The sequence below is a fragment of the Mauremys mutica genome, chromosome 2 (assembly GCF_020497125.1).
Source record: "Mauremys mutica isolate MM-2020 ecotype Southern chromosome 2, ASM2049712v1, whole genome shotgun sequence".
Taxonomy (NCBI): domain Eukaryota; kingdom Metazoa; phylum Chordata; order Testudines; family Geoemydidae; genus Mauremys; species Mauremys mutica.
The window spans coordinates 228,004,552-228,027,677 of NC_059073.1; the positions used below are offsets into that span (position 1 = coordinate 228,004,552).

The following is a 23,126-nucleotide window of genomic DNA, read 5'->3' on the forward strand; positions in this document are numbered from 1 at the left end:
ATGGGATATCCACTTGAGAACATAAGAATGGCCATACTGGGTCAGACCAAAGGTCCATCTAGCCCAGTATCCTGTCTTCCAACAGTGGCCAATGCCAGGTGACCCAGAGGGAATGAACAGAACAGGTAATCATTAAGTGATCCATCCCCTGTCACCCATTCCCACTTCTGGCAAACGGAGGCTAGGGACACCATCCTTGCCCATCCTGGCTAATAGCCATTGATGGACCTATCCTCCATGAACTTATCTAGTTCTTTTTTGACCCCGTTATAGTCTGCACCTTCACAACATCCTCTGGCAAGGAGTTCCACAGGTTGACTGTGATGTGTGGAAAAAAAATACTTCCTTTTGTTTGTTTTCAACCTGCTGCCTATTAATTTCATTTGGTGACCTCTAGTTCTTGTGTCATGAGAAGGAGTAAATAACACTTCCTTATTCACTTTCTCCACATCAGTCATGTTTTTATAGACCTCAATCATATCCCCCCATAGTTGTCTCTTTTCCAAGCTGAAAAGTCCCAGTCTTATTAATCTCTCCTCATACGGAAGCCGTTCCATACCTCTGATCATTTTTGTTGCCCTTTCCCAAACCTTTTCCAATTCCAATATATCTTTTTTGAGATGGGGCGACCATATCTGCACGAAGTATTCAAGATGTGGGGTACCATGAATTTATATAGAGGCAATATATTTTCTGTCTTATTATCGATCCTTGTCTTAATGATTCCCAACATTCTTTTGATTTTTTGGACTGCTGCTGCACATTGAGTGGCTTTTTTTCAGAGAGCTATCCACAATGACTCCAAGATCTCTTTGAGTGGTAACAACTAATTTAGACCCCATCATTTTATATGTGCAGCTTTGTCCTGTCTCAGAGCCCTCCTGATCGGACTCCACACCTAATACTTTGGAGTCGGCATGCAGTGCACTGCCAGTGCCCAAGAAGCGGCTGAAGCCCAACGGTCTGTTGGCACCACAAAACAAGGGGGCTTCGGGCAAAGGACTCGTGTTAGGCCACGTGCCCACCCCAGAGCTACACAGGGGTACCATTGTGGTCGGACCCCCTAGCCTAGCCAGGGGTCTGCCTCCGACTTCTGGGAGCATCAGGGGATCCCGTACCCTTGTAAGGCCAGCTGTGTCCGAGGTGGCCCCAGTGGCCAAGGACGAAGTAGGCAGGCTGACACCACAGATGCCAGGCCAGGCCAGGTGATGAACTTGGTTAAGGTCTAGACCTCTAAGGGCAAGCTGGTTATGGGACCTCCCTCTAAAGCAGCAGAGCATCCTCAGTCTCCGGACTGAAGGTGTTGATCCCCATCACCATGGCCTTGGACCCTGGCACCACAATCTTGGTCTCTGGTTAGAAGACCTAGGTCCCTAACCAAGGTCGCCATCTACGAGGCATGGGACACCCGAGTCACGATGCCAATCCCTGTTCCCGCGGTACTGCCAGAGATGACTGCAGCGCATATCCCTATCGCCTAGGCAGTCCCCCCCAGCGTCGATCCTCCTCAGTGCGGGATCGTTCCTGGTTGCGGCACCGGTCTCTGACTCCCTGGTACTGCTCTTCAGCCAGGCACTGTTCCTTTCTCTTTCCTTACCAGTTGCTGAGAAGGGTCAGCTGACAGACTCAAGCATCTATGTCTCCGCCCTGGTTGCTGGAAGGGCAGTGGTCCAAGTTGGAGGCAGGGTTTAGCCCCTCACCTAGGTGAGGCGAATCGCCAACGGCCTGTGAGACCGGCACAGCTCTGGTGGCAGCGGTGTGGCAGCAGTGACTGTATTGGAGCCCGTGTGGTATACCTATCGTGCTGGTCCCGTACTCCCACTGTTTCTCTCAGGCCGCGTCAGACGAACTGCCTTTGGACCAGCCGGCACCGGCATCGGAGCACGGTGCCAAGTCTGACGAGGGAGCGTTGCAGCAGGCCCAGACATCCAAGGTGCCATCCTCCAGCCCACAAGGTGAAGCCATTTGTCCCCCTGTGATACAGTCAGCTTTGTTGTCTCTGGATGAGGCAGCGGCGGGACCCTCGCAAGTGAGCAGTCCCCCTACCCCACTCCCGAAGACTTGAAAGAGCATCAGGTCCTGCTCAAAAGGGTGGCTTCTAACCTGAAATTAGAGGTCAAGGAGCTAGTGAACATCACACCCTCCTCCACACCTGCCCAGGTCGCACTGCCTGTCCACCCAGGGGTCCTGAAACTTGCCAAGTCTGTGTGGCAGATCCCCTCTTCCATTCCACCTACCTCCAAGAAAGTGGAAAAGAAATAATATGTCCCGGCAAAGGGATTTGAATATCTGTACACTGACCCTCCAGCAGGGTCCATGGTAGTGTCTGCCGTCAATGAAAAGGCCAGGCCAGTGGCACACCCAAAAATGAAGGTGACAAGTGACTGGACTTGTTTGGCAGGAAAACTTATTCAACAGCCAGCCTGCAATTTCAGGGTTTAACCATCAGGCCCCACTAGGCAGGTACAACTTCAACTTGTGAGACTCCAAAGTGGTGGTGAGAGGCGCTCTCCAGATGGCCTGGGATACTACGGACTCGGTGGCCAGGGTGGTTGTCTGCAGTGGTCGTGAGGCGGAGGTCCTGGTTACAGTCCTCCGGGCTGTCCCAGGAGATGCAGGCTACCCTTTAGGACCTCCCGTTTGAGGGAGAAGAGTTCTTTTCGGTAGAGCAGTACTGCAAGCCGCTAGACTGTGAACTCCGAGCCCACGTCTGAGGATACTGCTTGAGAGTAACCTAGAATGGAATTGACATGCGCAAGCACTCGAAGAAAAAATGTTACCTACCTTCTGTAACTGTTCTTCGAGATGTGTTGCTCATGTCCGTTCCATAACCTGCTCTCCTGCTCCTCTGTCGTTGTTGACAGCAAGAAGGAACTGAGAGGGCATAGGGTCGGTGGCATCTGATATACCGACACATGAGTGAAGCACTCAAGGGTGTGCTACATCCGACCCTGGATACCGCTAAGGCAAAAGTCTCTGGCGACTATGCACGTGTGCACACACACCCTAGAATGGAATGGACATGAGCAACACATCTTGAAGAACAACAGTTACAGAAGGTAGGTAACCGTTTTTTCCTGCTGCCAGCTTTTCACCATCCAAGTAGTTGACACTATTAGTCCATCAGAAGTGCAAACTGTTAACCTGTTTGAATAGTGCTCAGTTAGGATATTTTGAGTATGAGAGTAAGATGCTGCCTCTTAAAGGAGAAAAAATTAATTTTTCAGAAGATTTTAGTTTTTCAGCTATTGATGATCTGACATGAAATAAATTGACTTAAGATAAGCATCTTAACTCTTTGCATATATTTTAAGTTTAGCAATTAAAAAGTGATCAACCCCCAAAACATATTATTGTAGCTGGATTTAAAGAGCCAATAGCAGAGCAAATATTGGAATTCTTTCCACTGTAATTGATTTTTTGGGAGGCTATAGCTTAAATTAAAATATTACTGGACTATTCAGGTTGGTTAACTCATTGATTTAGAATTAGTTTTCCAAACAATTTTTTAAATATTGACTATTACTGAATTGCTACATCAAATAACATTGGGCCTAGCCAATGCGGCCTTTTCTATCCAAGAACAAACCTTGATGAGGTTTTGCGCAGTCACTCATGAAAGGTTTAACCGTCATTGCTTTCTTTACTTGTCAATAAAAGAGAGTAGAGAGGACTGGGAACTATTGATTTAATCACTAGAAAAGATACACATTCCTAAACCTAACACATTTCTGAAACTAATAATGCATATTTTCCCTATTTGGTCCTATTGTTTGTATATCAAGTTTGGGTGTCCTAATATGATGCTTCCTATCATAAACATACATGATTTGCTCTTTCTCCAAGTTATAGAGACCTCACTTGAAAAAAAAATAATCAGGGAGTTCAAGAAATATATGTGGCAACTGCAGTACAAGTGTATAAATTACCATTTCTCCCCTCCCTCCCCCCCTGCACAACTCTTACTGTAATTAGCCAGCATTAACAGCAAATGTTTGCTTTGGTTAAATTATTCAGAACATTTATTTTACTTGTCAAAGGTTAGATCAGGTTGTTTGAACTGGTAATTAAATGCAGCCTAATACTTTCGTATTTATATGCATTATAAGTCCTGTTTCCTCCTCATTCTGTGTAATTTTATAATGTTCAAGGTTGACATTTAGAAAGCCTTTTTGACTCAAGTTCTGTTTTCTAGCAAAGGAGTCAAAAATTTTAGTTCTTATATACTGTTGTTCATGTGCAGTCTCAGTAAAACCAATACAGGGATATTTAGAATGTCACAGCTGTAGTGTTTCTTCTAAAATTTTTGGTTTGTTGGGGGCCTTCTTGAATTTTTATAATTGTACATAGAAAAGAGTCATTTGGTAGCACTCAAAACATAAATAGCGTGCATTTTTCATAGAGTAAGGCCAGAAAAAAATGCCTCTCTTTCACTAAGGAATGGATAGAAGAAAAAAGCCCTGTATTGTGAAGCAAACAAATGAAATGTGTATGTTTTTTTCCTCTTCTGTTCTTAATATGTTTAAAAGAACTTAGCTTTTTGGCAGGTCATTCCCATATCACATGCAGCTGGGGTGAAAGTCACGTAAAGAACTTACCAGTGTGCCGGAGTCCTGAGCGCGGGTGGGAGGGGCCTCAATCGGAAGAGTCAGGGCCTTTAAATGCCTGGGCCCTTTAAATCCAGATTTAAAGGGCCTGGGGCTGTGGCTGCAGTAGCGGTGGCTGGGAGCCCCGGGCCCTTTAAATCACCGCAGGAGCTCCATGATAGCGGTAGCTGCAGCGGGAGCCCCAGGGCTTGGGTAGCACTTTAAAGGGTCTGGGGCTCTGGCCACTGTCGGGAGCCCCGGGTCCTTTAAATTGTTGGCCTGGGGAAACTATCCTCTGCCAGTACTGTCGGCGTAACGGACCATACTTTCATCTCTGCATGCAGCCTATTTAATAAGTCAACTAAAATACTTTTGGTATGCAAGTAAATGAATATTGAACATTAAGCTCCCAAATCTTTTGACAGAAAATAGCATAGAGACAAAAGTTTAAAAGAAATGTTTCTAAAAATTTTAAAATTCCACTAAATAAATGTAGTTAAGAGAATGGTATGATTGTATCAGATAAACATTCACAAGTTAGGAAATGTCAAGGTTAAGCTTGCTGCTGCTTCCAATAGATGCAGATGTATATTACACTTAGTTCCGTGCATGCCCAGCACATCAGAGCCAGAGAAATTCACCTAGTAGTACCCATAGAGGGATGGCACTCATGCCTTGGAGCCATAGACCCAGGGAGTTGGTGCCCACGCATGGGGTGGCGTGGGTACTTCCAACCCTTCCCTGGTACCAAGTATGGAGGTTAGAAACCCTGTACCATCCTGCTCCTGGCCTCTTGTCAAGGCAGCACTATTGTCCAGTTACTGTAAGTAACTGTTTTTTATGTATGGAGTCATTGCTTATGCTGGCGGGGGAGACAGCAGGAGCCTTTCCTGACTACCTCTCTGCTGCTGGAGCCTTCCTCAGCTGCAGAGAGCTGCCAGAATCTTTCCCTGCTGTAAGGAAAGACTCCTGAATCAGGGAACTGCCAGAGCCTTTACCTTTCCCTGCAGCAGGGAAAGACTCCAGCAGCAGGATGCGATACTGCTAAAAATAGCAATGTAGATGGGGAGGCACTGGGTTAGCAAGTAGAGAGCCCTGTAGGGTATGTACCTGGGTATATATATACCCGCAGGTTCAGGTGTATTTTTACTCTACTTCCCTAAGCAGTGCCTTACTATCTATTCTGCTATTTATATCATGCTAAGGGTTTACATGGCATATATATTCCACATGCCGCCCCAAGGAGTATGCAGTATACATGTATCCTTAATTAATCCTGTTTGTCTAGTAATTGTGGCACCAAAGATGTGCTGTGTCTCTAAGGCTGTAGAAAAGTTGCGTGTTGTATTATTTGAAAAAGTCAGAAATAGTATATGATCACTTCAATTAGACTGTATTGTAATGTACAGGGGCGGCTCTAGGAATTGCGCCACCCCAAGCAGAGCGGCACAGGGGGGCGCTCTGGCGGTCGCCGGTCCCGCGGCTCCGGTGGACCTCCTGCAGACGTGCCTGCGGAGGGTCCGCTGGTCCCGCGGCTCTGGTGGACCTCCCGCAGGCACACCTGCGGATGCTCCACCGAAGCCGCGGGACCAACGGACCCTCCACAGGGACGCCTGCAGGAGGTCCACCGGAGCCGCGGGACCAGCGGACCCTCTGCAGGCATGCCTGCGGGAGGTCCACCGCAGCCGCCTGCTGCCCTCCCGCGGCACGCCGCCCCAAGCGCGCGCTTGGCGCGCTAGGGTCTGGAGCCAGCCCTGGTAATGTATATGCAAAAGAAGAGGCTTTGAGAGTGTGCATCCGAGTTTAACTTTGTCACTTCCTGACTTTGCTTTACTGTTGCAATCTGACCTGTCTCTTAATAGACTTTCTAGTTTAGAGGAGAAAAAAATCCATAAGAGGTGAATACTTGGGTATACATCCCCAGGACTTCCTATCCCACATCCCTTACAACATCTGAAAAAGGAAAAATCTCTCCCCCTCATTAAAAAAAACAAGCACTGAAATGAGGAAAAGACATAGCAACCCTTGCATCATTCACTATATAGCATGTGTGATGCACATTGAGGCAAGGGTTCTTGAGGTTCCATGCCTCCTCCACTGCACATACTTTACCATTTTTCACCATGCAGCTGAATTTCAGCCTACCTTTCCTTGGAGCATTGCTAAAATGTGTTTTGAAAATCGTACCAATTGTACTGCATGTGCTGGAAATGCAATTTTCAAGTCTCACAATTCTGTCTAATCAAAACCAGCTTTCACTGGTGCACATTGTCACGTCACTTCTCATCACTGTCACTTCACTATTACACACTTTCACTTCTTGATGGTAGTTCAGTCCTAATTTATTTTGCCCACTATTTTAAAGATCCACCAAACTACATTGTGTGGCTGAGATAGAAAAGGGATCAGCTGCATCTGAACAATATCTTGAGACTGAAAACCACATTTTTTCCCCCATGCATAAGTAACTTAAAAGCCACTGAATTGATTTTCTTAACTTACCTCTCCACCACCAAATCACTTCTGGGTTTAGAACAAGAATGAGACACTGAAGTCCAAAAGGTAAATTTTCAAGGAGTCACTGAAAAGAGGGTTTAGAATGAAAGTGAATTCTCAACCATAATTGCAGCATTGCTAGCATGACACTAATGAAACTGTGCATGCCAGGCAATTTTTGTATTTTGCAGCTTGCTAATTTTTATGCTTCTGGTTGTGGGAGGTAGCTAAAAACAAAAGAATACTTTGTACCCTTATGAAAATGATTTAGGGCCACTATGCACAGTACATTTATTTGTGTATCCATAGTATGAACTGTGGGTTGCTCTGATTGATGTAATAGATTGTGAATACATGTGGCATACAGAAGATTTAGGATTTGAAGAAAGCTTTAGACTTTTGTTTCTGAAATGTCTACACACAAACTGGAATTGAAATAACTAAATTAGTTTTAATTCACATCTTTAATTTTTTTTTGGTAAAAGTCTGTGTGGGGACACACTTATTTCAGATTAAGATTATCCGTTTGATTTGAGTTGGACGAATGGTCTTAAATTAAATAAAAAAATAGTTGATCTGTTAATGTGAAATAAGTGTCCATGCATAGATATGCACCAAAATAACTAAATGTGTGAATTAAAGCCAATGAAGTTGTTTCAGTTTGTGTAGAGACAAGCTCTTAGGTGGGTAGGGGAATGGAGCACAAGCCAGAGAGCAACGGTGGACACAGTATTTGATGCATCCTTAGAGGTTAACATGGTGCTGTTGAACAGATCTGAAAGGTGAATGGAATGATAGCTAGATATGGGATAAAGCTAAAAGCGTTTATCCCTAAATTTAGGGGGATTGGATTAAATGAGATGTGAATCTGAATGTCCTGGTGTTTTGTTTTTCAAAAACCAAGCCCCGGTCTTGTTTTTGCACATATCTAATGATCAGTCTTGTTGCTGTGAGGAAAAGAAAGCAAATTATTATAGGAAAAATGCTTTCTTGCACTTCTCAATTTACATTTAAAAGACTACTTTTATGCTCTATGGATTGTCTATGGGAAGGTGAGAGCCCCTTACTAATCTGCCATTCCTGTAGTTGATGGATTGACTGCAGACCCACTGACCACATAGTCACCCATTGGCTCAAAGTGGGCAAGTGAAAGTTCCGCAGGAGTAAATTTCCAAAATTTAGACTGAATAATTATTAAAAAAAAAAAAAATCTAAAACAGGATTATTTAGTTATTTCTGGAAATTGTTTCATATTCTCATGTGTGCTTCTTTACAAATAGAGGTATTTGCTGTCTGACCAAATCATTGTGTCAGTTATTTTTGATGTTTCAGCCCTCTGTTCTCAGAAGACAGTTAAAACCTCTAAGCCAAAAATGGAATGTAACTTTAAAGTTATGTATTCTCACCATAGGTAATATCATAGTATATGTATTCACCACATTGTTTATAAATGTGGCACAGAATAAATTCAGTGTTTGAAAGTGCTGTTTTTAAGTTTATTTCTAATTTACTGCTCTATGGATTAAAACTTTATAAAAAAGAATCATAACCAGTGTGCAATTTAATTATTTTTATGAAGGATTTGGTGATATTCCTTAGCTCTAGATATTTGACTAGAAAGAATTATTTTAATTGCTTACAGAAATTCCACATTTGTAACATGAAAAATATGCTTTCTCTATTTTTATTTTCATACAGTAACAGAATATTAGTATCCCGTCTTAAATCATCATAGTGTAGGTTTTTAAATATGGTTTTTACTTATCACTAAAGAGTGAGTCAAGATTTTGACCTTACTTTCTAAAGGCATCTGTACACAGATGGTCAAAAGAATGTTGAGTTTGGATTGAGCTGTGCACTGGGGAACAGTAATGTGGGGAGACACAGGTCCTCCTCCTCCTCTGCTAAAAGCAGAGAGTTCTCCATCATTCTTAGCTGTGGAAGTGAGGACCTGCCTGGCACAAGAGATTGAAGGAGGAGCATTTAAAGGAGCTGGTACCTGGCTGTGAAGAGTCTTTGAGGTGCCCAACTTCTCTGAGAACAGATGGCGTAGGAATAAGCACCCCTGTCAAGAGTCCCCTGTCTGTCACCTCTCCTCTAAAGAAAGATTTGTCCCTTGACTCAACTCTTCCCTCTACTGATAACTGCAACAACATGTGGAACAATGCATTCTCAGTGGCCCCTGACTGTGGAACTCCTTAAACAGGAGATCAGATAGGGTCCAGGCCAGAGTAAAATCTAAACCCCTCTTTTTTGCAAAACTTCTAACAACTTAACAACATTCCTCATGTCTAGAAGAAGAGGAAAGAAGAACATTGACCAAGATGGGGAGGAAGGAAAGAGAGAGTGGATAATAATTGCATGAAAGTGGCTCAGTATTTGGTCCTTTAGGACTATGGTATTATAAATTGCAGTTCATGGCAACTGCACTTGTATCGCCCCTCACAGTCCAGCAAGGACACCCACTCTAGGCTCCTAGCTCCTCAGCCGTCACCTGTCATGGACAAAGATATGCGTCTCCCTCCCTCCTGACGGGGGTATTTCCAGACTGCACAGCTCCCTACCTAAACTGTGAGCTCCCCAGCAAAGCCAGGCTGCCCGAGCTGGCCTGCTTTACCTTCTCCTCAGAGATGGTAAACAGTGTAATTGCCACAGATGAATTGCCACATAGCTCTTTCTAAGCAAGTACGTTTTATTCCTAAGGTAAAAGCATTACTCAAAAAACATATAAAAACAATAAAAGAACCTGCATGCATGCTAATAAGCTTACCGGAGCTCATCCCTGACTCCAGCAAGGACTCTGGCTGGTGAACAGTCCTTCAAACTCCACCCAGTGACTTTCCTATGATTACCAGTTCATCATTCCTTTTGCTCAGAACGAGAAACCCTCCTGAGAAAGTTAATTACTCCTTCATATGCTTTTTAAAACTTTCTTTATGTAACAAGTGCTCAGCAGACAAAAGGTTCCCCTCACCCTCAGGGTGAAGCTTCAGAGACTGAGTCTGTAACAGAGAGTTTTCAGTCCTCTCCCCCTAAGTACTTACTAGGAATTCCCCTTCTCACTTAGTGTCCCAAAAGATAATTTGTGTCTGCTTCGTTGTTCAGTGTAGTCTTTTGAAGCTCAGTCTTTCCCAGAGATTGCATTGATCTTATCTTCCTCCTAAGGAAGTTCCATACAGTCCTAAAATACGGTATACTCCTGTTTAGCCAAAATCCTATTTTCTGAGTCTTTGCATTATCTCTTCCTTGTCCCCCTCTGCAACAGGTATCTCGTGCTGGGGGACAAGGAAGAGATTGGATAATCTGGAAGTTAAGATAACAGAGCAGAGATCTCTTGCCAGGACAGTGAGGAGGAGGAGGAGTAGAGCCCTGCAAATCCGGGGGTAACACTTTGTATCCATGGATATCCACAGACCATTTTTGTGGATAGCGGCGTGGATGCGGATACAAATTTTGTATCCGCACGGGACTCTGCAGTACACAGTCACCTGAACGGAGTGATTGTCACCCAGCCTGCAGGCTCCAGCTTGGCTCTCTGAATCATGCAATAGCACGCTGGACATTCTGGGAGTTGTAGTCCCCAGCTTGCTTGGAGGGAGGAGGTAAATTACAACTTCCAAAAGGGAGTGAGCCAAGTGTCATTTTTAAAGGTGGAATTGTTCTTTAAACAAGCAGGAGGCAATGGCTGTGTGCATTAGAGCCACTGCAACTGTGTAGAGGTATCCAAGCCCCCCACGGGGAGGGCGGCACTGCATAGAAGGACCCAGAATCGTAGCCTCCCTGCCCAGAGTGGGGAAGGAGGTATGGCAGGGCAAGGAGGTCTTGGGGTGGGGGGGAGGGGAAATGACACAGCCCTGTATCCTGCTGCACAGTGACCTATGGAGCTGTTTAGAGCCCTGCAAATCTGCGGATGCGGATATCCGCAGACAATTTTTGCAGATCAGATGTGGATGCATCTTTTTGTATCCATGCAGGTCTCTAAGGATGAGCCCCCAGCCATGAGGGAGGACATTCTGCTACTGAATGGCTCCTGCGGCAACGCGGGGAGCCCTCTGCAGCCCTGCTGTCACGGGGAGTGAGCATGTGGGGTCACGACAGCGCAGGTAAGAGGGCTGCCCTGTGCTGCCGCAGGACTGGGGACACCTGATCCCTGCAGGTGCAAGGTTCGGGGAAGGTTGCGGTTCTGGCAGGGCAGAGCAGAGTCCCAGCTGGGGGTCTTTGCTCTGCCCCACCAGGATCACAGCCTCCTTATTGCACAGGGTAGCACAGGGAGCCCTCTGAAGCCCCACTGTCATGGGAGTGAGTGAGCGGGACAGAGTAGAGACCACTGGCTGGGACTGTGAGGGGGAATACAACGACAAGCTCCTGGCTGCAGGGGAGGCTACCCTGCTGCTGAATGTCTCCTGTTCTCTTGATTATGTGAACTCCTGATTTATCCAAATAAAATCCACATCCCCCATGCTATTCGGATAATTTGGAGTATACTGCAATACATAAACATTTGCATTTTAATACAATTATCTCCTAAAATACTTAAATTTAATTCAATACGGGTTCTCTAGGAAATTACAGGACATTGGCATAACTATCACATCTGCCCCTTGAAGCGATTGTAACTAGGGTGCTTGATTGGCACCTTAGGGAAGCCATTGACATAGTTCCCAGACAGAGCACCAGGAATCAAATTTGCATTGCCTTTAACATGAATCACTTCCGTGTCATAATAGTGTCACAGTAAGCTCCATCCCAGCATCTTGGCACTGGTCCCTTCCTTTTGATGTGGCTAGAGTGGTCAATGTACACAATGAAATGTCACCCGAATAGGTAGGACTGTAAATCGCTCAGGGCCCACACCCTGGCCAAACATTCTTTTTCTATTGTTGCGATGCAATTTTTCTGTTAGCGATGCTATTTCTTGCTCAGGAACACTATAATGTTTATTTTATGTACTTGATACTTACCATAGATACCATGGTGATGGATTATGAGTTATAATAATAGGTAGAACATACAAATAAAAATACAGAGTGCAGGGGCATTTCTAAAAACAAAAGAAAAAATTAATCAAGGAGGTGTATAACCATATTTTGTTTACATCTGTTCTATTTTTAATAAAATTGGCTTAAAAGCTTAGCCACTAAGGTATTGCAAGCTTCTGTAAAATATAAAGCCAGATGTTATTCTAATACACTTCTTCAAACCTCTTTAATATTGGGTGGGGGCTCCATTTCTGTTTTGTTTGTTATACACAAGTAACGTGTATATATAAAGGGTGCTTGGAAATTCAGTTATGCTGTGGTGTAGGGTGGGATTTTCAAAAGTTATGTAGGTGCATAAGTCTCATTGAAAATCAAGGCACTTTTGAAACACCCCCCGTAAGGGTGTGTGTGTGTGTGGTGGTAGTGGAAGAGGTGATGGGAAGGTGACTGGCAAGCACAAGAGGTTCTTGACAGTGGTAGATCCTTTGGTCCCAACCTGCTTGTCACCTACTCCCATCACCTGTGCATTGCTCTATAAGAAAGTCACACAAAGCAAGGCTCCTTTTTGCATAGAGTATGTACAGTCCAGCAGCCCCACCCCTCACCTTACTTTAAATTCCAAGGAGCCCTCTATAACGACATAGGTGGTGTCTGAATTTGCTCCTAAAAAACTCATTTCTGTTGTGGGTTGTGGTGGTGGTGAAAACAGCGGGTCCCTCTACCGGCAGGCAGGTTGGGGTGAAAACAGCACGCTCCCGGCTGTGGGGGAGAGGATGAAAATAGCACCCACGGCTTACAGAAAAGCAACGCGGACGCCAGTGTTGCTCCTGTTCCGGCTGCCTTGGGCTAGCACTGGGGGCTCACAGCTTTGCCTTCAAATATGTGTTTTCACTTCCTAGCTGTAAGTGGGTGCCTTGCACATGGGGGTGGGGGTAGGAGTGGAGACAGGCAGCCCAGATGTGCCTACCTTTAAGATGCAATACAGGCACAGTACAGTATTTGCTTTTTGTGTGTTTGCCTGCTGCTGCCTGATTGGTTACTTCTGGTTTCACATGGTGTCTGATTGACTGGTCAGTCCATAGCTCTGGTGTTTGTATCTTTGAGGTTCTACTGTGTAAGTAATTTACTGCTTGCTCTGATAGCATTTGTGTACATCAATATCTCCGATGTTGTTCTGGCAAGGAGCAGGGGATGTCCAAACATTTGTTCAGTGCTCTTATGTAGAATAAATGCTCTGTATGTAAGTGGTATGTACTGTTGAAATCAGAATCGTTGTGCTCAGAGAACCTAGCCTGCCTAGTTCCTTTGTCACTGGAGATTTCATCAGGACCCCTCACCACCTTCACATTTTCAAATTTTGTAAGATAGATGCAAAAATCTTTATCCTGCTGCTCAGGTGCGGGGAGTGGGGAGAGGAGAAAAATGAGATGTAACAACACTTGAAAATCACACTCTGAAAAGGGAGTGGACTGGACTGTAATTCTTCTCCCCTTTATTCCTCCTCTGCACTCCACTTCCCCCGACAGAGGGTAGTACTGCTAGATTCTACTGTAATATCAATAATGGTAACAGAGGGGAAGGGAAGTGTGTAGGGCTGCAGTTGGTTTCTCTCTTCTGTTGCTTGTGTAAGAAAGAGACTGGGAATGAAGCCCAGAGTGATTTGTCTCTAGACGCTGATGGTGTTCCTCAGCCTCCTATTTTCATTCTTGGAAGGATGCAACATTGGTTGTGATATGCAGAGCGACAACACAAGCATACTTTATAAATGTTAGTGTAAAAACATGCTTATAATAATAATAAAAATTACCTTGGCATAGGGCATTACCTTGTGATTAATGGTCAGGTGGTGGTAGCAGCCTTCAGCTGTTCCATGGATCACAAATTCCTTCTAGCTGGTCTTTAATTCCCAGGAACTCCCCTGCCCTGAAGGCATTATAGTGTAAATGCAGCCTTCCCATAGAGTAGACTATTAAGGTACTGCTAAAGAAGCTTGTGAAAAAATAGTGTGAACCTTTGGAAGAGCATCTGTTACTCATGATCCAGTAAGATTAAAGTAATGGGGTGAGAACAGACACTGCATGGTGGTTGACATAAATGCTGTACCGAGCACAGAGTAAATTATGAGAGAGTGAGCAATTGGCTATGAGGGATAATGTTCATGGGAAACTTGAGAATAGTTTGTCAGTGGCTGGCTCCTTTGGTTGCCCTGGCTTTCGTTTTTCTCTAAATAGAGCTTTTCAGTATACACAAGTAAGCTGCTACTCCCGTTGGCATTATAAGTAATTGAAAAAACTAACACTGATTGCTACACACATCATATGTATTCACTGGATTGCACTTGAACAACAGTTCAGATTGCACCTTGTCTCCTCCACCCTCCCTCAATGGTACTTTCAACAACCGATGAAATTGAGTCCTTTTTTCACAGTGAACGGGGACCTATACCAGCATTCTTTGTACCTCAGTATGAGAATATGCCCCTTAGCATGTGTATATTGAATACCCAGGAAAACTAGAACAGAAATATTTTATGTAAATGCCTCTATGCTTGCATGAACACTCTGGGTGTTTCTATAAAAATATTGTCAAACCAGTAAAAGAATAAAGGCTGAATCTTAAATTAATTGCTTACTACTTTAAAACTGTGATATCCTGGAAACTTATTTCATTTTAATACACTTTTAGTGTCTAAGCTAGTTACTATCATTTTGGGTAAAGCTGCAGGCTAAGCTGCCATTTTTTCCAGTTCACTGTTAAAAGATTTCTTTCAGTCTTGACATTCTTTGGCCCTTTGAGTTACAAAGATATTACTAAAACATAAAGTGCATAGCATTACATCGCGCTTGTGTTCTTGAAAGGAAAAGTCTTGAATACTTCAGAAGAGAATAGTTTCCATGCAGTAAACGATATTACACTACTTTAATTTCTTAACTATATTTGGATACACCATATTTAATTTCCATTTTATTTAACAGTTTTGAAAACAGGTCACTAGAATATACCTTAAAGTTTATTCAAAATATGGATGATTTTTAATGTTTGGACCTCAGTTTGTCACTGATCTTTAAGTGGTTCTCCAACTTGTATACACTGTTGGTTTTTTTAAGTCATGGGGAGGGAAAACTTTATAGTATTTTTGAAATACTGGGAGAGAGAAATCAAGGGGTAGATTTATATTTGCAGAGAAAAAGTTCTAAGACCAATTCTGCATTTCATACTTTTTTGAAAAACTTTGTAACTATTGACTTCTGCATCCAGAATATTTTAGACTTAGATTTTAGAATATTTTAGATGTTTTTTCCCTCTCCTCTAGGGAGGAATAGAGAGGACCAGGAAACTCCATCAGATTGATCTAATGCAGTTTCTCAGATATAGCTCCAGTTGGTGGAAAGGACTTTGGGAGGCGGATGCAGAGTGGGCTGGAGCCCACATCTTCCAAACTTTGGAGCCGCAAGCAGAAGACCTAGATCTGCAGATCCATGGCATCCATATGGATGCTACTACACCGCTACCTCGATATAATGCCACCCGATATAACACAAATTTGGATATAACGCGGTAAAGCAGTGCTCCGGGGGGGCAGGGCTGCACACTCCGGTGAATCAAAGCAAGTTCAGTATAACACAGTTTCACCTATAACGCGGTAAGATTTTTTGGCTCCCAAGGACAGCTTTATATCGAGGTAGAGGTGTATTACACCTAGGAGAGACAGGCATGGAGAGTAGCAAATTGTCTGCTCTGCTCGATTCCACAACTGAGGATTCTAAAATACTTCTGAGCACCAATCATAGCTATGCATCACTCTCCCTCGGAGCACTGTGTCATGGAGGGGAGATGATGGAGGGAGTAATAGATCTCTTAAGCCTAATGGTAACTGGGGCAGGGAAACAGTCCAATACTTAATGTCCTCTAGTTTTTTATTAAAAAGACAAGTGAATAAATACATTTCTAAATAAAGAATATTTATATTACCAAATAAGAGTTCTCTATAGATATCTTTATCATTTTGGGAGTTAGAGTTGAAAATATAAATTATAATGAAACATAAAGTGTTGATTTCACACCTGCTGGTGGGCAGTTAGGTGCACAGTGATGTTCTGTTGGCTTATTTTCTGTTGTTCTAGGCTCTGAGTTGCCCTAGCTGTGGAAGAGTTTGCATATGTGGGGACTTGTGAGTAGTTATTGAGTTCATAGGTCTGTGTGACTCATCAGTGATCAAGCATCTTCCTTTATTGTCCATTTGCTTGTTCTGAAATCTAGGTTAAGATTTTTCAACAAAAGATATGCCCTCTCCCAATCTTGTATTTGAATGTGGAAAAAAATAAGATTTTTCATCAAAGTAAACCAGAGAAATCTTCACAGTCTATCCCAGTTTCACATGAACTTTTTTGTTTTAGAAAACCCTAATTGTTATTGAAGCTGTTAATATGCTAGAACCTATTGCTTGCTGTTCCCCTATGCGCATTCTTAGCCTGTATTGGAAAATGGTTGTCCTGCTTGCACAGAGGACCAAGTATGTTGAACCCCACATTCTTACAGTGGAAATTCAACATGGTTGACACTATCTATATCTATCGGTGGGACTGTCTTTTTCAACACAGGCAGAAGAGAAGCCCTGTGTCAAATACAAACCTTTCCTAATGTGGGCAAGGCTATAGATAATATGGTTCATAATTATCTGGTCCAATGGTCTACATGAGGTAAGAAATTCTTTCTCCCGGGGTCCTTATCCCATACACTGCTTAATGTTTTCTTCTATGAAACAACTAGAAGTATTTTGAAGAAGCATGGTAACCAAGAGTAAACTATCTATCAGCCAAATAAACTTGTTCTGTGCTTTGACAGACTTCTATTTTAGAATTTCCTGTCCTTGTTGTAAGCAAGGACTGGGTTTTTTAAATACAGTGCTCGTTTCTCATTGTAATATGAAAAGTTTTAAACCCTCATGTGAACTGCCAAAAGCATATTTTGTCATGATTCCAGCTATTTCTATTGTATTTCGTGCCTGACATTTTAATTCACCATTGAGTTTATGTCCTGTATGTTTAAGTGCTAGTAAGACATGAAAGTTGTAGGGTTAAGTCTGCAGACAGTGCTTTAAAGCTCTTATGATAATTGTTCTTAGGTATGTAGCCCTTCACAGTGGCTCTAGAGACAACTATTTAATAGACAACATTTGAATAATACAAATGTGCGGTTGGTAAAAATGGATTAGAGTTTCAGGGTGGTACCAATGGGTGATATTTAATATTGAATGACATGTATTAAGACAAATGCTTTTATATATAATTTATTTGGCATTGTAAATGCATTTATCTTGTGAGATTCAGACCCCCTGTTGCCATATGAAGTATTCTGGAAAGGTTTGCAGTAAATAAATAATAAAACCACTTTGATATACAATCTAACAATATTAAATATTAAGACTTTCACATGACTGATTTTAATACTTAATTAACTTATTTAGAGTCCATTGTAACTCTGTTTTTATTAAAGATTAGATAGACAGAAGTTAAAATACAGGATTTTTTATTAAATGGGACAAAATTAATTGCATTTCATAATATCAGACTCACTGACTGTTAACATATCCTTCATCAGTGATATGATCTAATTTGTTTCATTCTGGACCCCAGCTGATGGTAATGTTAACTAACGTACTTCACAATGTCAGCCCGTTTTCGTGTTTGCATCATTCCATTTTAATGATATATAATCTGATGCATTTTATAAAACAAAAATGTCATGTTTTGTGCTATCTAAAATTTGTCACATTGTGCACTTTTCCTCAGAGTAAATAAGTGCACTATCTAAAGCAGATGCTTGTTCAATGGATGGCAGTTGTACTGATCTGTAGAAGTAGTTCAGTAAGGGTCCTGCTGGTTTGGGTCCTAGCTAATTTAAAAATCACCAGTCTCTCTTGAGAATCTTGGCCTAAGGCCCTAACCCTGCAAGTTACTCCATGCAGGGTCCTCAGAGGTTCAGAGATCTGCCCAGGAGGATCATTTAGCAAGATTGGGGCCTAACTCAATCCAGATATATGGGGCACTACCTCATTTATCGTGAATTACTCATTCCTCTTCAAGATGCTGATGGAGTTCCGCCTTAACGAACCTATCAGTCTGCCAATGTTCTTTGCCTGACAGTGTTAAAAAGTCAACTCATTCCAGCTTTGTTAGAAAGGTCTTTGTTATAATTGGTTGAACTAAAGCCTTTAGAAAGTCCACCTAACATTTTGTTGTTACCAAGAGGACATCTAATTGCATTTTACATTGCTATGACTTAACTGGACATAGCAGTTAGCTATATAACATAGAGAAAGTGCTATGGAGACTCATTCAGTTAAAGGCAAGACTACCACTGCTTTCAATCGCAAGAGATCTGCAAAGTAGCTATGTGGTCCTCTCCCTGTTGACTAAGCAATATTGCTTAGGTTCAGCAACTAGCAGCGAACCTGTTTAGAGCTATCCATGCTTCAGACCTCATTTCCAAGATTGCCATTGAAACAGTGAAGCTTAATGTATTTTAAATATTGTACTTTCATTAGTATGTTTTTCGGTTTAAAATAAGTAATGTTGATATTATGTGGTGATTTTTCACTATTGAGGAGGGAGCAAGACGACAGCCTTCACGTGGTGATTCTGTTAAGTGTTGGTGTTTTTCGCGCTCTGTGTTTTATGCTAATTCACCAACATACCAATGTCATCAATTAGCCACTGGACGTTGTATTCTGACTCTCCTCTCCATATTCAGTTAAGGAGATCAATGTTGCGTTGATGGAAACCAAAACCTGGAAAGCTGAAGAGATTGATGGCATCCTTCCAGAGGGGAAACTTGCCAACCCACCTTATAGATCAGACTTGTTCATATGAACTTCGGTGCCTGCTCTCAGATGCTACCCTGAAAGTGGTCTGTGAACCTTTTGAGGTTCACCTATCATTATATGGCAATATAAGCAACGAAATATTAAATTTGTCATTCACTATGAGTTGGAATGTAATATTAATTAGGGTTTTGCCTTTCTAAGGTGCAGTAGTTTTGTTTTCCTCATTATACTAGATCTCTGGGAACTTTTTAACTATTTCAGACCATTTTTAACTTACTGTGTATCCTCGTAAGATTGTTACCTGACTTCTCATACCTCTCCTAATAGTAAAACTTATTGCTAGGTAAAAGCCATAGGAGTAATTATTCTGTCAAGTAGATCTTGTACAGCAGTGTATGTTCAGATTATATTTTAAAGGTGATGTGGAGCCAAAATACTGCACAATTTCAGTCATGTTCAGAAAGTGTCTTTTGTTTTGTTCCTGAACAGTCCTGTTTGTTAACCTTTCATGGACACTCATAACTGTAGTATCTGAGCATTTCACATACATTGAAGAATTTATCCTCACAATATCACTGTGACGTAGGATACATCACAGATAAGGAACTGATTTACAGAGAATGAGGACCTGATCCCACATCACTTGTTTTAGTGACCTTTGCTGTTAATTTCACTGGAATCAGGATTGGAAACTAAGTGATTTGGCCAAAGTCACAAGTCTGTGGAAGAGCTGGAAACCGATTCTCAATCGCATAAACCACACTCTAATGCCTTAACTGCAACCATCCTTCCCCACCTTTCTAATAGTTCATTTTAAAACAGATGTAAACCCGCCTTGTACTTCATGGAGAATCTCTCCTTTCTGAACTAACTCCCTTGATTACGTTGTACAACTGTAAGTAAGGGAAGCTGTGAACCCTCACGAACATGATGCTGTGAAACATAAGACCATTACCACTTATGACATGCTTTTAGCCAGGACATTTTAATCAGTCTGACTTCGTGGGTAGCAAATAATTTATCATTTAGCTAACCATGAGTTTCCTCTACTCATCTTTGGCTTTGATAATTAAAAGGGGAAAGATGCATAGTATATTTTCTATCTGGTATATAATGAAGGACCAACAACTTTTGGTGAAGGTGGATGAAGTACTCAAATATTAGTGCAAAGAGCTTTCAATATATATAATACACACACACACTTAAGTGACCTGTAGAGATAAATTTCAGTAACTTTATCAGTACTATTATGTGCTGAATGCCATTCCTAGCCTTGCCAAGAAGTAGCAATAACATCCTTTTTCCTTGAAAATATGCTTTATTTTTCTTTCAGTAATTATGAGGATAATGTAGTTTGCCTGTGTTTTATGGGCCTTCAACACATAGTGAACTTTTACAGAACTTGATTAATTTTGTAGGTTAAATTTTATATTGGTGTGGGTTATCCAGATAAAATCCTTTTCCACCCAACCAAACAGACTTTCCCCACGGATATGTCTGTGTGATGGCACAGACCTTGGTGTGGGCTGTAGAAGCCCACCTGGAACCCTGGGTACATTCTCACATTACTAGCCTGTGCTGGGGTCCGTGCCACTGTGTCTTTTAGCCATACTAGGTAGATTAAAGCTAGAGTGGGTATGCCTACGTGAGTTTCAATCAGATCTCCAATTGCAAGGTAAATGTACCCCAAGTCATGCCAAGATGTACTGAAAGTCATTTTATGTGCTATCTGATAGTCCTGTTCTGATCTGGTATTGCCTTGGCTCTTTTCCTTCTTTTCTCCATCCTGTCCTTGTGCCCTCCCTCATACCTGCAATTTGTCTGCTTCCCTCCCACCAACCTTATTTTTTTTAGGAAAACTCCATTTCTACCTTAATGGGCATTGTATAAGGTGGATACACTGGGCTATACCTAATTCTGTTTTATATACCCTGTACTTTACACTTCCTAGTATTCCTATCTGATTAAATATATTTCAGACTTACAAAAATAATTTGATTAAATTTTATTATTTTAAACATTCCTATTTGTGGTTTGAATAACTCACATGTTCAGATGCTAATGTTGACTAAGAAGAGAAAATACTCCTGTCTTTGCTTTTTATCTCACATCTTGGTAAGAATAGATTGCACTAATTTTTACTGATGAAATTTCAAAGAAACTTCTTAAATGTTAAATTTTTGAGGATTTTTTTAAATCAAAAGGCAGTTAATAACTGATTAATATGTATATATTATCCACAAACAGCTCCTTTGAATGTGTCTTATTATCTATGTATTACAATACAATTATTTATGCACATGATGGAGTGAAGTGAATTAATGTCAATAATTTGGTATAGTGAACAAAATCCATAACCAAGTCATGCAATATTTGATTTATGCAATGCTGATTTTTAATTTGCAGAAGTTTTTGAAGTTGATATATTTGAGAATTGTTCTAGTTGTGGTGGTGAATAGCCTCTCTCCTGATTTAGTTTTAATTTATTGTTTTTGATTGACTGGCTGCTCTCAAGGTTGTCTCTGCCCCTTTATGTGCATTTGTGTTTTAGATTATATGCAACATAATTTAAAAAAACTTTTACTCTTGTCATTTTTTGCCCAGCTGTGGTCCTAACCCTGATTCACCTGGCTTTTCAAAGGTACTGTAACCAGTGCCAACAGTATACCTCACTTCGGCCTCTTGTCTTTCAATAAATATCCAGAAAGATAATCCTGGGTGTAGTTAGTTATTGAGTTACTAATAGTAAAAGAGAAGGAGCAGTTTTCATTTTAAATAGTTGTATCTTTTTTGGATCCAGAACTAATCTGTTTTTATTCAGCCAAGATAACATTCACCCATATGTGGTAGTCTCAAGCAAGATCTTCCATAATTGTTAAGTCCTGCACTGCTGTGGATAAATGAGTGGGAAGGGCATGGGGTACCAGGGAGATCGATCTAAGTTGCACAACTTCAGCTATGTGAATACCGTAGCTGAAGTTGACGTACTTAGACCTACTTTCTGCAGGGGCCACACTACGCGATGTCGATGGGAGACGTTCTCCCATCGACTCCCCTTGTGCTTCTCGTTCAGGTGGAGCACAGGATTCGATGGGAGAGCGATCTGCGGTCGATGTAGCAGGTCTTCACTTGCTAAATCGACTGCCAATACATCAATCATTGCGCATCGATCCCCTGGTAAGTGTAGACAAGACCTCAGTGTGAGGGATCTTGTGCATCTCCTACTTGTTTAGGGCCTTCTGCAGCTCCAAACCTAAGAAAGAGTAGGGGCCTCACAGAAGGCCTGTGTTCATGCCCTTTCTTTGGGTTGGTGGGTGGATTTTGATATCCCAGGCCCTGTGCGCTTCGCCTGTATAAATGCCTATTAATCTGACTATGCAAGTGAATTAAATCTTCCATTGAGGTATACTGAAACTATAATGTGCCTTCTAAATTTCCATTTGAAATTGAAGAATAAAAGGATCCTAGCCCTGTAGAAATGCTGCTGAAGCTGAAAGCCATGTTCCTTTCAAGTTTTACAAATAACTTGAGGCAAGAGGAAATCCTAGACCCACTTTTGGTCCAAGCAGTGACAGTAGAATTAACTGGATAGAAAACCCTGAGTCATGTCGTCCAGTAGTCTGTAAATTCTTTCAAATGATTTTTCTAAACCTTTTAATGTTTCACAATGAAAATGCTGTTAAATTACATCTTATTTAATATGAACAATATGTTATGGGCCATTACAAATCAAAAACAAATCTGTAAAAAATTAATCTTTCTCAACGCAAGATCCCATGGGTAATCTTAATGATTTAATAGTTTTGTTTGCTTATTGTTGGAAGAACTGGAAAGAATTAAAGTATAAAACTATCAAGAAAATTGCTTGGAATACAAAGAATGGGCAGACTAATCATAATATTACAGCACTAATCCCACGTATCAGTAACCAAATAATAAACAGTGTGATCAATTGTAAGTATAGGAGTCAAAAGGATGTCTCTTCAGCTATTTAAAAGTGCCTAAATAGTCTGTGTATAGTAAATTATGCCACCAAACGTAGATTAGGGGTGCGAAGGCATGATTGTTGGGAAGTGCTAAAGGAAGGGATGGGGGGGGGAGAATATAAAATACAACAAATGCATTGGAGCAAAAGCCTTGTTTTGTAGGTAAAGCTCCAAGCACGTTGGGCGTGTTAAACAAATAGCAAGTCTAGAAATCTGAAACAAATCCTATGAATTAACTATGTGAATACTGTTG

At 41.8% G+C, this 23,126-nt stretch overlaps 1 protein-coding gene across 14 annotated transcripts in view; it reads left to right on the forward strand.

The window, feature by feature from the left end:
• TBC1D5 (TBC1 domain family member 5) overlaps nt 1-23,126 on the forward strand; it is a 503,676-nt gene that overhangs the window by 171,915 nt on the left and 308,635 nt on the right. The window contains exon 1 of one of the 14 annotated variants that reach the window (XM_045005384.1): nt 10,387-10,465. The exons of 12 other annotated variants lie outside the window; for them this stretch is intronic. The gene's annotated coding sequence lies outside the window, so the exon portion shown is untranslated. Of the gene's footprint in view, nt 1-10,386; nt 10,466-21,987; nt 22,065-23,126 lie in introns of those variants that run through there. One more of the 14 variants, XM_045005385.1, reaches the window with a different exon arrangement.